This window comes from Vulpes lagopus, chromosome 5, assembly GCF_018345385.1.
Source record: "Vulpes lagopus strain Blue_001 chromosome 5, ASM1834538v1, whole genome shotgun sequence".
Lineage (NCBI taxonomy): Eukaryota > Metazoa > Chordata > Mammalia > Carnivora > Canidae > Vulpes > Vulpes lagopus.
Window position 1 is genome coordinate 24,596,258 of NC_054828.1, and position 13,310 is coordinate 24,609,567.

Consider the following 13,310-nt stretch of genomic DNA (forward strand, 5'->3'; position numbering starts at 1 on the left):
TTAACAATTGTATTGAGGAATAATTTAATTCCACAAAATTCACTTATTTTAAGTGTATAATCAAATGATTTTCAGTGAAGTTAGCAAGTTGTGCCACCCTCATCATAATCCAGTTTTAGGATATTCCCATCACTCCAACAAGACAGTTAAGGCCCATTTACAGAGTGAACCTCTCTTCCCACTCTTGGCGCCAGCAACCACATCTGCTTTCTATCTCTGTAGATTTGTCTGCTATAATATTTCATGCAACTGGAAGCACTCTGTGGTCTTTGTGCCTGACTTCTTTCACTTAGTAGGATATTTGGGAAGCTTTTCCATGTTTACTGTGTATCAGAACATCACCTTTTCTTACTGCTGAGTGGTATTCCATTGTAGGGTTAGACCACATTTTGTTACCATTCACCAGGTGATGGGCCTTTGGGTTGTTTCCACTTTGGGCTATTAAAAACAATGATGCTGAATGAATATTCATGGGCAGAAGTTTTTCATTTTGAAGAAGTCTAACATATTTTTTTCTCTCTAAGTTAATGCTTTTCGGGTCCTTTTAAAGAAATGTTTGCTTACTCCAAGGTTGTAGAGTGAATTTTTTCCTGTTTTCTTGTATTTTTAATTTTTACCTTTAATGTCTAATCCATCTTAAAGTTTTTATGTAATGTAAAATATGAATGTAGGTAGTTTTTTATAGAGACATGTAGTGCTTATATTCCTATTTCTTAAAACAATCTTTTTCTCAATAAAGTATTTTGGTGTCTTAGTCAAAACTATATACATGTGGGTTTATTTCTGGACTCTATTTCATCATTCATTTGTTTGCCTATCTTTATGTTGGTATTACACAGTCTTGATTACCATAGCTTTTATAGTGAGTACTAAAATCAGGTGTTTATGAGTCTCCCAACTTTTCCTTCTTCAAAATTATTTTGGCTTATTCTATGTTCTTTATGTTTTATATAAGTTATAGAGTCAGGTTGGCAATTTCTGCAAAGGAAAAAAAAAACCTTCCAGAATTTTGATTGGAATTACATTGAATCAGTAGATAAGTTTGAAGGGAATTAACATTTTATAATTATTTAGACTTTCAACTCAAACATGTTCTATATCTCTTTTATTTATACCTACTTTAATTTCTCTCAGCAGTGTTTTATAGTTTGAAATGTAAAGAAAGTTTTTACACATACCATAATTTTTTATTTTCTAACTATTCATATATGTTAGTATAGGAGAACAATGATTTCCATATATTGATCTTATATCTTACAACCTTATGAATTCACTTATTAGCCCTAGAAGCTTTTATGTTTTAGATTCCTTTGAGTGATTTTTTGCATACAGATTTATTTCTTTGAGAAACAGAGATAATTTTATTTTTCCTTTCCAATATTTATACTTTTATCTCTTATCTTATTATACAGGCTAAGGCCCCTAGTATAATATTGAATAGGAATGGGAAAAGCAGATATCTTGCTTGTTCTTAAGGAGAAAATATTCAGCTTTTTGCCTTTAGGTTTAAAGTTTGTGTTTGATTACAGTTGACCCTTGAACAATGCAGGAGTTAGAGACAATATATTTAGAGTTCTATGTTTTTATTACAAGAAAGCATGTATAAATGAACCCAGGCAGTTCAAATTTGTATTGTTCTTTTTCTATCTTCCTTAAGATAAATATTCATTCAGTGATTTTAATCCTTCCTTATCTTCTACTATAACTCATGAGTACTATAAATCAGAGCTATGTATATATCTCTTTAAGGGCGCTTTAATTTTGTCACACAAATGTATACATATAAACACACACACCTGAACACATTCTATTACCTGTATGGTCTAATTTCTCATGTAACTTTTTCTTTGACCCATTGATCACATAAAAATGCGTTATTTAATATCCAAACAATTTAGGAATTTTTCAGATTACTTTTTGTTATTGAATTCCAATTTAATCCTCTCTTGGTCAGATAATTCACTCTGTATGATTTTAATACTTTTAAAACATTGAGACTTGCTTTAGGATGTAAAATATAGTCTATCATGGTGAATGGTCCGTATGTACTTGAAAAGAATATTGATTCTGTGGTTATTGGGTGAAATGTTTGTAAATGTCAGGTAGTTTGAGTGAATCACTTGTGTTTACCAAGCTTTTTATATCATAAAGAGGCTGTGGTCTTTTTGGTCTGTTTTACGGCTAAGAGTACATTACTAAAAGAAAACCAAAGCAATTTCCAATTATGTTTGTGGATTTGGTGATTTCTCACTTCAGCTCTGGCAATTTTTATTGCCAGAACAGTAATTTTTATTACTGTGTTCTGAAACTCAGTTATTGGGTGCATATACTTTTATAATTACTTTCTTTGATGAATTGCCTCTTTTAAAAAACTATTATGAAATGTCTTTCTTGGCAGTACTCCTGGTCTTAAAACCTACGTCGCCTGATACTAATAGAGCCACTCCAGCATTCTGATAGAGTACATGATATACTTGTGTCTTTTTACTGAATGTGTGCCTTATAAACAGCATATACTTGGGCTTTGCTTTAATAATCCCAACTGATGCTTTCTGTCTTAAATTGGGGCATTTAGTCCATTTACTCTCTTTTTTTTAACTGCTCTAAAATTCTATGATTCTGTAGTATAATTTACTTTATCTTGAGTAGATCTGGATCCCACTCATTGGTAATGTTAAGAATATCTTAGACACTCACAAGTCGATGTTGTATTTGCTTCATGCACACAGTGAACTGAATTCCCATTAGTTTCCTCCCATTACCATAAGCTTTTCTTTTTCCAGCTACTAGCTCCACATTATTGAGTCAACTAAGAATGTTTATTCAGGTTGTACTCAAAATGATTACCTTTATAAGATAAAGATCTATAATTTACAACATCTCTTAAATTTGTTTGTTTTCCCAATGTTTCTATAGCCAAATGCTTTGTTTTATATATTCTTATTACTCTGAAACATTATTTCAAAACAGATGTGGTAGCTACATAGAAATATAGACATTTCTATTTTTTTCAGATATTTGCAGAATTGAATTACACAAGATTGGTTTTGAATTTGCAAGTTCCTATTTGCAGTAGAAGAAATCAAAAGCATTGTTAGCACAGAGATTTTCTTATTCAAGAGAAGCACTGTACAAGATGATAAGTGCCACCATGATTTGACTTATTTAGTAAGTAGCCAAATATTATCTGAATGACACCAGAAATTGATATTATTGGTATTGGTATTATTTATTATTTATTACCCAGTCTAACAATTTCTGTCTTTAGAGAATTAAATATTTTAATGTAAATACTAATATTGGTTTTGTGTCTACCATCTTGCTACTTATTTGCTATTTGTTTATTATTCTTAATTCATCATTTTCTGGCATCTTTTGGATTATTTTAATGTTGCATTTTTTTAAGATGTTATTTATTCATGAGAGACACACAGAGAAAGGCAGAGGGAGAAGCAGACTCCCTGTGAGAAGCCCAATGCAGGACTCAATACCAAGACCCCAGGATCACAATCTGAGGTGAAGGCAGATGCTCAACCACTGAGCTACCCAAGTGTCCCAATACTGCATCTTTTTCCCTTTTGGCTCCTTACCTCAAAGTCTTTGTTTTATTTTTATTGTTGCTACAGGTTTCTAGGGTTTACAATATGCCTTTTAACTTTTCATAGTCTACCTTCCAGTAGTTTATACCATCAATAAAATGAAAGAACATTAAAGCAATGTATTTTATCTCTTCCTTTAGGCTATTGCTGTGATACATATTACTTGTACATGAATTAAAGCCTTACAATACATGGTTAGTCATTTTTTACTTTAACCAGTAAATTATGTCTTAAATCCACTATCAAACAAATTATTTTGTATTTTCCCACATAATTACCATTTTTATACACTCCTCATTCCTTCATTAAGTTTGTTTCTACCTGGCATCACATTTCTTTACCCTGAAAAACTGCCTTTAACTTGCCTTTTTCATGGAAGTCTGCTGGTAATACATTTTCTCAGCTTTGCTTTGTATACAAATAATTTTTATTTCACCTTCCTGTATAAAAGGTATTCTCCATGAATATAAAATTCTAGGTTAACTGTTTTTTTTTTTTTTCTGTCAGCATTTTACAGATGTTGTTTCATTATTTTTGACCTGGCTTTCAGGTAAAAAATATTTGGCCTATTTATTGCTGGTTTTCAACAATTTGATTATGCATGCTATTGCTTTGTATTTATTCTATTTGTGGTTGTTGAGCTTCTTAGAATTGTGTATTTATTTTTTTCATCAAATTTTGAAATTTTCTCAAGATTATTTCATTAAATATTTTTTGTACATAAATCTATTTCTTCCTTCTAAGACTCTTAATATTATCCTACAAGTCTCTGAATCTCTTTTCTTTCTTTTTTCCACCTTTTCTCCCTCTTTCTATGCTATAGTCTGTTTCTATTACCCTGTTTTCAAGTCCCTTTATTTTTTTTCTTCTGCATAGTTAAATCTGTTGTTAAGCCTACCGAGAGACTTTGCCAATGCAGATATTGTATGTTTTTTAGTTATAGGATTTCCATTTTTTCTTTTTTATTGCCATTTCCTTATTTAGATGTCCTATTTGGTTCTTTACTGTGGTCCTATTTTCTTTAAAGTTTTGAAAGTAATTAAAATAACTATTTAAAAACCCTTTGTCATCTAATTCAATCATCTCTCTCATATCTGTTTCTATTTCTGTTTCTATTTCTCTTGATCTGGGGGTCACATTTTCCTGCTTTTCTGCATGTCTTGTAATTTTTTTATTGTATGTTGGATATTTGGGATGCTATGCTGTTGTTTGTCTGTATTTTGTTATTTTCCTTGGATTATTTCAAACAATGTGAATCTCATTCTAGGAAGAAGTAATTTACTTGTGGATCTGCTTGATTATAAAGCTTTACTTGGGGGGTGGGAGTTGTCTAGCATAGCCTTTACTCTTGGTGGATTAGCTCTACCTACTTCTCAGAGTTTCAACAAGATCTCTCCACTTTGGCTTGGAGATACAATAAAGTATCTCCAAGTAGGAGTAAAATATCTCCTACCTCTTAGAGAGATTTGGACCTCATTTTTAGCTCATAGCTTCCCAGTAGATGTTCTTTGCTCATTCTGTGTTTATGTAGCTTAGTATTTAGCCAAATCCCCAAAGGACTTCCTTGCAGATTCCTGATGCTTCTCTGTATAGTTTCCTTTCCTTTTGTATTCTTTTCCCATCTAGACATCTCCAAACTCAGATCACTAATATGACCACAGTAATGCTTGTGTTCTCTACCTTGTACCACAGTTCAGAAAGTGCCTGCAAGCAGAAATCTCAGATAATAAGGGAATTCCCTAAATAGCTTTCCTTCTTTAAAGGTATACAGTGCCTGGCTGTCCAAAGTTTGGATGATTTTTTTTCATAAGTATTGTCCAGTTCTCTAATTATTTGTGGTAAGAAAGCTAGTCCAACACCACTCTGTCATGATACTGAAAAACCAATTTTGATTACAGCAGTCTCCTGCACATCTTTTAGTAGATCACCACTATTTACAGAATAAACTCAAAATGCCTTAGCCTGAAAATCTGATTCAATTTACTTTATTTCCCACCTCTGTTCTTAAAATATTTTCTACCAAGAGAAATCTCATACTTTCAACCTAGTTTTTAGGATCAGAGCCTTTGGTTCAAATCCTGCCTGAGCTTTGGGTCTCTGATCTGTAAAATAAGGATAAGAACCATATGTACCCCATAGGAGTGGTGAAGAATAAATACCAGGATTTATATAAAGTAACCAGCATAGTATCTGTCTTATAATAAAAGCTCAACCGTCAGAGGTGTTGATGTACATATCCTTGTAATGCATCTCTCCCCAAGTAAACTGTAATTTCCTGAAGAACAGACTTATAACTACTTCATCTCTTTACTCTTCCCATAACTTAAAGCTGTGCCATAAACCATAATGGTTAAAAACATTGACCTTGTAACTAAACCCCCAAGGTTTATTCATTCATCTTGCAAGCATCTACTCAGTGCTATATAAATTAAAGACCAAAGATCCATACAAAGCAGCAAGAATACCACTGGAAGCAAAAACAGACATGGTCTCTGCCCGAGTCAAGCTGACAGTCTAATGCAAGAAACAGACACCAATGAAATATTTACCAAAAACAAAAACAAACAACCACAACAAAATATGGAAAATGTATCCATGCTTCACTTAAATATATTTTACATCTCATTGCCAATTGCTTAAAATCATTCAGTGGCTTCCTACTGCCTTCCAAAGAAAGTGCAAACTCTCTGACAGTGGTAACTGTCCTGCCGAGAGGTACGTGGGATCAGTGACAGCATGCAATGAGGAAATGTGACCTAGAGTTGTGCAGCCAAGGGAGGTCTCCCCGAGGAAGCATGACTGCTATGTGACAGACAGCATGAATTGCCCTTTTCTGGTGAAGAGAGGGAGGAAGAATAGAGCAGGCAAAGGAAACTGAACAGAGGCACCATGGCAGGAAGGAGGGTGGGGAACATAGAGAACTGAAATCAGAGGACAGAGGCTGTGTGTGCGCCACAAGATGAGGGTGGAGATGCCTGGTTCCGTCCTTGAGGTCACATTAAGAGTTTCCATCTTTAGGAGTGGCCAGGTGATTCCACCAGTGAACCAGGTGACTCCTGATTCTGGTTCAGGTCATGATCTCAGGGTCCTGGGATCGAGCCCCACATCAGGCGTTGTGCTTAGCAGGGAGACTACCTGAGGACTCTCTCCCTCCCTCTCCCTCCCTCCCTCTCCCTTGGCAACCTCCCACTGGTTCACACATTCTTGCTCCTTTCTCTAAAATAAATAAATAAATCTTAAAAGCCAAAGAATTTCCATCTTTAGCCTAAGAGCAGTGAGACACAGCAGTTTTAAGTAAGGAGACCAGTGTGGTTCTGCAAAGCCAAGAGCAAAGTAGCAAAGTGCAGGCACAGATGGGATATCTCAGTGTTTCAGTTACTATTGCTGCTCAACAAAGTACCCCCAAATTTCTCAGCTTTTTTTAATCAAAATATAATTGACATATAACATTAGTTTTAGGTGCACAACATGGTGATTTGATAAGTCTGTACATGAGGCTACACTCCCGACATTTCTTACCAATAATGTGATTATGATGCCATTGACTATATTCCCTATGCTGTCCCTTTCATGCCTTAGAACAATCTTTTTATTATGCTGATTGACTTAGTGCTTCTACAACTTGGACAGATAGGGGTGAGGTGGAAGGTGGAGAGAGTAGAAGGCAAAGGAAGGACAGGCATGACTTGCCACTATTCTATGTGGCCTAGGATTTTTGCTGGAAAGACTAAAAACTGGAAGTGAATTGACCCTGGCCAGGGTCTAGAACCATCCAAATGACTTGATTGCTCACTTGTCTAGGCTTTAGCTGAGATAGCACAGAAATGAGAACTGCCAACCAAAATGCCTACATATGCCTTGATTTCCTAAAAGCATGGGGATCTGAGCATCTCAGGGCTCTAACATGAGCATTCTAGCAAGCAAGATAAAGTTGCACTGCCTTTTAGGACTCGACTCTGATGTAACACAGTGCTATTTTAATGAGACTTTATTGGTCAGGGCAGTCCCTAGTGCAGCCAATTTCAACGGCACAGAACATAGACTTCACTTGTCAATAGGAGATATATCGAAGAGCTTCAGGTAGAGGAAATGTTTAAAATAGTGAAATCAAAAATAACATCATTTCAGTAGAGATAGTGGCAGATGAGGGTAGCTTAAACTGATGTGGTGGTAGCTGAGGTAGAGAAAAGTACTAAAGAGGTTACATTAGCAGAACCTGGTGATTGAATGGATATGAAGAAAAAGTAGAGGCTTCTAGATTGTGCAGCAGAACAGATGGTGGTGCCACTTACTAAGCTGTGGAACACAGGAAAAGGACTGGGGCATCCATAATCTGGTTTGTGGGGTAGAGAACTTGAATCTGGTTTTGGAAATGCTGAGTTGGGAGGGACTTTGAGACATTCATATGAAAGTCAAGTAAGCAGCTAAATGCATGGACTCAACAGAGATACTGGGACTGGCTATGCGAGTTGTTACCATTTCAGTGGTCATTGAAATCATAGATGCAGGTGGGATCAGAGAGGGAATATCCAGTGAAAAGGAAAGAGCGACAAGCATAAATCTTTGAGCAACTTCAACGTTAGCAGTGTGAAGAGGAGACAGGAGAGCAGTTCCAGAGTTAATAGAAAACAAAGAGTAGCTTGCACATCAAAATCGCAGAAAAAAGAGGAGTTAGGAAGGTGAGTGGTCAACAGTGTCAGATGCTGATGACAGACTAGATGAGAAGAGGTCTGAGGATCTAGTGCAGGGAGGTGATTATTGTCGATCATGAGATCTTTTTTCCATAGAGTCATGGGTGCATCGTGGGGAAAAGCCTGTCTGAAATGGAGGTGGAAAGAGACCTGAGACTTTCATTCTGCAGTCACCGATGACCTCAGTGTGTTCAAAGCCAGTGAGTGAGTGCCACTACTGGCACTTTTAATCACTCTGCTTCTATAATTTCTCTTACTAAAGAGAGGCACCTCTTTGTTTACATTTTATATTTCTCAGCAAACATATACCTCTCAGAAAACCCTCTTCTGTGCTTAATTTAACGGTCTTCCTCCACCCACCACCCACCTGCGGGCATCCTCATGACTCAGTCTGGGCCCTCTGTCTCCCTCACAGCCTCACTTACCTCGAGATTGCACACCTGCCTGTAGGATGGCGACCTACATGCACATCTCCATCCCAGGTGTTTCTTCCTGTGCCCAAGGATTTCTGGCTGTTTCCGAGGCCAAATGCAGATGAGCTTGTTGCTGAAGCAAACAATGTCCCATACCCAAAGTTAAATTAAATTTGTCCTATATACTCTTCTTGCCACCGGCTCTTCTCTATTTCTAGTTCCCTATATCTCAAATTCTGACGTCACCTTCTGCTTTTTTGCTACCTTCTGGCTTCCTGCACTTATCTCTGCCTTTTTGCTTCTCATGGGCACACACTTCCAAAGCAGTCTCCTGCAGTCACCTGGATAGCATGAATCTCCATTTTCACAGCAATAACCCAGATCCAAGGATACACCTGTGTGGATCTAGGACCCACACATCAGGCTCCCTGATAATAGTTCCCCAAAGTCATCTTCTTGATATGTTACTATCCTGCAATGTGATAGGCTGATTAAAATAGAAAGGGGAAGACTCTAGAAAATTAAGAATGACTAATAGATTCCAACTTGTTATCACATCTGATCCTTTGGTGGTTCCCTAGACTGCTGTGTTAAGAAGAATTCTGAATCTCCATCCAGATTCTTGCAGGAATTCAGAGGTTGATTGGTGCTATTTGCTATTTTGTCATTTGTTTTGCTCTCTGTTACAGGATAGAACTAGCAGCCCTAATTGCAGGTCAAATGCAATCTTGGTAAGAACATTGGATGAAATGTAAGTAGGCCTATAATTTAATCTCAGTGAATTCATTAGGATATGCCATACAAATTCCAAAATTTCTACAAAATATGACTTACTAATAATGTATGTTAGAAGGTGATATGGTCCAACTTTTGCTCCTTTGCATCTTTTACATTATTAGTTTTATGTAGGTAGTTATCTCTTAGAGACCTATTTGTTACAAAGAGCTCTCAAAAGGAATGCCTGACCCAGAACATTTTAATGTATGGATCAGTTAAGACCCACCAACACCTCCTCAGGTTGTGACACATAGCCCTGCCATTTTGCCTGTGCATTAAACAATATGGAGATGTAGCATCTGTCAAAAGAAGGCCCACCTTGAGAAAACACAACCTTGTTTTCTCTATATAGCTTTATATAGCTCCTAACACTTTCAGAGGTGATCATGTTCATGCACAAAATGGGCAAGACCAGGATGTACCACCATTAGACAATTCTGAGAAAGGTGTTTCTGGTGATTGTCATATTTGCAGTATCATTGTGAATGCAACACGACGCTACTGCATGGTGATCTTATAGACTCAAATTTGGTTATAAAAACATTCCACATAAATTTTTAAAGATTTAAAATTAAGGTGAATGGTCCTACTGTGCATTTGCGCATTGTATAAGGATTAACTCAACTGCTATTGCCAGTGAAGCAATGGCTACTTTGGGGGGGGAAAAAAACATGTGCTATTAATGAAACCATATATTGACCTCTTGGTTTGACCCACCAGCCATTGGAGTTATTGGAATAATTTACCTGTGGAAACTTTCAACAGATTTTCCAAAGTATTATATGAAGACTATATCAAGTACATATTGTCTGACACATAGTAGATGCCCAAAATAGTTGTGCAAAAAACAAGCATGCTTATTTAAAAAAAAAGAAAGAAAAAAAAAAAACCTTTGTCATTACTGAAGATAGAACCATTCATCAGTTGTTTTCCTCTGATGAGAAGATGTCAAGAAGAGTTACCTGTTCTGCTTAAACATACTAATAAGAGCTACACGTAGGAGCAGTTGCCATGGGGCAGACACTTTGCTGAGCACTTTATAGCTATGATACATGTCTTTTCAAAGCAGCCCTAGGAAGTAGGCACTGCAGGCACTTCATAGGATGAGGAATCTGAAACAGAGGTTAAAGAATTTCCCCAAAGTCACAGAAAGAAAAAGGAAAGAATCTCTAGCAGGCTAGTAAAAACTAGAGCTGGGACATGAACCCAGGCAGCCTGCTCCCAAGCTTCATTTACATGCACCACTTCAAAACAGTCACATGTATCCAATGACTTGCACAGATTGTCTCAGTTAATTGCTGATGGTGAGTAGAATCAGACTGAAACCAAAGGGTGAGGATGACACAGCAGAGGCAGATGTTTAGGTAAGAAAGTAAAGAGACACCTTCAGAATTGCATTCCCTTTGATTGAAAAGGGCTGAAATGTATGTAAAAAGCAGCCACAGCCAGACATGACAGGAACAAAGGGATAGCTTATGGATAGTAGTGAACAAGAGGCTTCCAGAATGTTCTAGAAGATTTTTTCCAGCCTTACTGAGATATAATTAACATGTAACATTATGCACATTTAGGGTGTACAACATGCTGATTTGTACACATATCTACTGCTCAGTGATTACCACAAGGTTACTACAAGAGCAAATCCATCACCTCACATAATTACCTTCTTCTTTTGTGTGTATATAGTGAGAACAATTGAAATTTACTTTCTTGCCTACTTTCAATTATACACTACAGTATTTTTAAAAAGGTTATATATGTATATCTATTTATGAGAAAGAGAGAGAGAGAATGAGAAGAGGGAGGGGCAGAGGGAGAAAGAATCTCCAGCAGACTCCACATTGAGCACAGAGTCCAGTGTGGGGCTTGATCCCACAACCCTGAGATCATGACCTGAGCCGAAACCAAGAGTTGGACACTCAGTGGATTGAGCCCCTACAATGTGGTATTTTTAACTATAGTCACCATGTGGTATATTATTAGACCCCCAGAATTTCCTCATTTTATATCTGGAAGTTTGTACTCTGACCAATGTCTCCTCATTTCCCTCAGGCTCTGGAAACTACCATTCTAATCTATTTCTATGAATTCAACATTTTTAGATTCTACATATGAATGATATCGTACAGTATTTATTTTTCTCTGTTTGACTTGTTTCACTAAGCAAAATGCCTCAAGGTCCAACCATGTTGTTACAAATGGCAGCATCACCTTTTCTCTGTGGCTGTATGTGTGATACATATACCACATATTTTTTTATCCGTTCATCTAGATAGATGGACGCTTAGGTTGTTTCCACACCTTGGCTATTGTAAATAATGCTGCAATGAAGATGAGGGTGCAGGAATCTTTTAAAGGTAGTGATTTCATTTCCTTTAAATATATACCCAGATGTGGGACTGTGGGATCATATGGTTATTCCATTTTTAACTTTTTGAAGAAGCTCCATACTATTTTCCACAGTGGATGCACCAATTTACACTCCCACCAACAGTGCTTGAGGGCTCCCTCTTCTCCACATCCTCAGCAACACTTGTTCTCTCTTGTCTCTTTGATAATAGTTACTCTTCCAGGTGTGAGGTGGTTTCTATTTGCATTTCCTTGATGATTAGTGATATTGAGCATGTTTTCATGTACCTATTGGCCATTCATATGTCTTCTTTAAGAAAAAAAAATCTGTTCTGCTCCTCTGGCCATTTTTAATTCAATTACTATTGTTTTTAGCCCACCTCCTTCCTTAACACAAGTCTTGGAACCATAAGACTATGATTTACCCTCCTGACTCTGTGAGCAAGGAAAGTCTGCTATCTAAAAAGAAGGAAAGAATTAAGGATAAGAAGGAGGGGACAGATGGGAGATAAAGAGTAATCCCACCTGATAGAATTTCAGGGCCACAGGTCCATCCTCTCAATAAGGGGCTGCGTGAAAGTCAGACTCCAATCTCATCAGTAACAGAAGTCCCTTAAGGGGAACATGAAGAAGGGAAGATAGAGAATTTCTAACCTTCCCTGGTTATGAGTTTCTCTTAACTCCTCAGACTTAGCAAGCAAGCATGTGACTTACACTTTTGATATCTTCTTGGGAAGAAGAGATATGTGGTTGATCAGGGAAGTGTTGCTTCCTGTTTTGAGACTGTTCCAGTACACTCTGTTCTTAGGAGAAAGAAGATCGGTTTGGGCACTCAAATAGGATAGGGGTCGGCACAATACATCCAATACATTTCTCAACCGAGAACAAAAACTCATGGCGTAACTTAATCTCCTTCTAGCCTTAAGTTAGGCCAAATGCAAGATCCATATAGATCAGAAGAAATACTCAGTAAGTCAGAATGATAATACAACAATATCCCAACTCCAACAACCAAAAAAGTTCCCAATTTATACTGGTTTCCATTATTACAATCTCAAGAAGAAATTGACCTTCAGGTCAATTTACCCTGAAGTAAAGACCAAAAATCCAAATCATTTTTTACTTACTTTTTTTTTATCCTGATACTTAGCCAGGGGAGTCCTGGATTCCTATAGTATCCATTTGGTTCTTTCCTATCTGATACCCGCCCCCCCCCCCCACACACACACACATACACATACATACAATTTATTTCATCCAGTGGTATCCTTCATGCATCCTATTTTCCCAAAATGCACTTAGGCCATATAGCATTTTTACATCACCAACCCCACTGATGCTCATAAAATTTAAAAAACAAATCTCAGCCACTACAACTCATATCCCAATCAAATACAAATGATTTTCATTATTCCCAGTAATTATGTTCTATCAAGTCACGCGAGCACTGATTTGCAAATACTTCTTGTGCCAGGACACTA

The 13,310-nt window shown here is 36.8% G+C and overlaps 1 protein-coding gene across 1 annotated transcript in view; it reads right to left on the reverse strand.

The window, feature by feature from the left end:
- IL1RL1 (interleukin 1 receptor like 1) overlaps positions 1-8,966 on the reverse strand; it is a 69,163-nt gene extending 60,197 nt beyond the window's left edge. Inside the window, exon 1 of the mRNA XM_041756226.1 lies at positions 8,716-8,966. The gene's annotated coding sequence lies outside the window, so the exon portion shown is untranslated. The remainder of the gene's footprint in view (positions 1-8,715) is intronic.
- Between the last annotated feature and the right edge of the window lie 4,344 nt (positions 8,967-13,310).